The sequence below is a fragment of the Orycteropus afer genome, unplaced genomic scaffold, assembly GCF_000298275.1.
Source record: "Orycteropus afer afer isolate SDZICR_OR568_19922 unplaced genomic scaffold, OryAfe1.0 scaffold00719, whole genome shotgun sequence".
NCBI classification, from domain to species: domain Eukaryota; kingdom Metazoa; phylum Chordata; class Mammalia; order Tubulidentata; family Orycteropodidae; genus Orycteropus; species Orycteropus afer.
Genome location: NW_006922306.1, coordinates 535,813 through 537,397, shown reverse-complemented (window position 1 = coordinate 537,397; position 1,585 = coordinate 535,813).

Sequence of the window (1,585 nt, the reverse complement as noted above, 5' to 3'; positions counted from 1 at the left end):
ATCCAGGTAAGGGGAGAGTGGAGAGGTTTTGAACAGCTAAGGGAGACAAACTTGTCTGTCAGTTTTTCGTACTGTGATGGCTGTTGTGTTGCTGTGAGGCTTGAGGCTATGCCACTGATGTCTCTAATGCCAGCAGGGTTGAAAGTGGTGCACAGGTTTCAACACAGCTTACAGACTGAGAAAGACTAAGAAGAAGGAAGGGCCCATCCACTTCACAAAGAATTGACCAGGGGAAACCATATGAATAGCAGAGAAACACTATCTGACACATTACTGGAAGACTTTATGAATATCCCAGAAACATTGTCTGATACAGTGCAGGAAGACCAGCCGCTTAGGTAAGAAGGCACTCAAAATACAAATGGTAAAGGGCTGCATCATCAGAGTAGAACCAACCTTAATGATATGGATAAAGTAAAGCTTTTGGGACCTCCATTTGCTGATGTGGCATGACTCAGTTTGAGGGGAATCAACTGCAAATATCCATTAACAATTGGAACATGGAATGTATGAAGTATTAATCCAGGAAAATTGGGAGTTGTAAAAAATGAAATGGAACACATAAAGATTGATATCCTAGGTATTAGTGAGCTGAAATGGATCCACTATGGCCATTTTGAATCAGACGACCATATGATCTGCTATGCCAGGAATGACAGTTTGAAGAGGAGTGGTGTAGCATTCATCATCACAAAAGATGTTTCAAGATCTTTCCTGAAGTACAATACTGTCAGTGATAGGATAATATCCATATGCCTACAAGGAAGACCAGTAAATTCTACTATTATTCAAATTTATGCACCAACCACCAACACCAAAAATGAGGAAATTGAAGATTTTTATCAACTTCTCTAGTCTGAAATTGACTGAACATGCAATCAGGATGTGTTATTTATCACTGGTGACTGGAATGCAAAAGCTGGAAACAAAAAAAGAATTACCGGTAGTTAGAAAACATGGCCTTGGTGACAGAAATAACGTAGGAGAATGCATGATAGAATTTTAGAAGACCAACGACTTATTCATTACAAATACCTTTTTCAACAACACATATGGCTGCTATACATATGGACTTTGTCAGACAGAATACATAGGATTCAGATTGACTACATCTGTGGCAAGAGGAGATGGGAAAGCTGAACATCTTTAGCCAAAACAAGGCCAGGAGCTGATTGTGAAACAGACAATCAACTGCTCATATGAAAGTTCAACTTGAAGTTGAAGACAATTAAAACAAGTCCACCAGAGCCAAATATGACCTTGAATATATCCCTCCTGAATTTAGAGACCATCTAAAGAATAGAGATAAAGATGTTTAGTTATGTTTATTGACTATGCAAAAGCATTTGATTGTGTGGATCATAACAAATTATGGGTAACATTGAGAAGAATGTGAATTCCAGAACATTTAATTGTACTCATGAGGAACCTGTATATAGACCAGGAGACTGTTGTTCAAACAGAACAAGGTGATACTGCATGGTTTAAAATCAAGAAGGGAGTGCATCAGGGTTGTATCCTTTCACCATACTTATTAAATCTACATGCTGAGCAAATAATCCAAGAAGCTGGACTAAATGAAGAA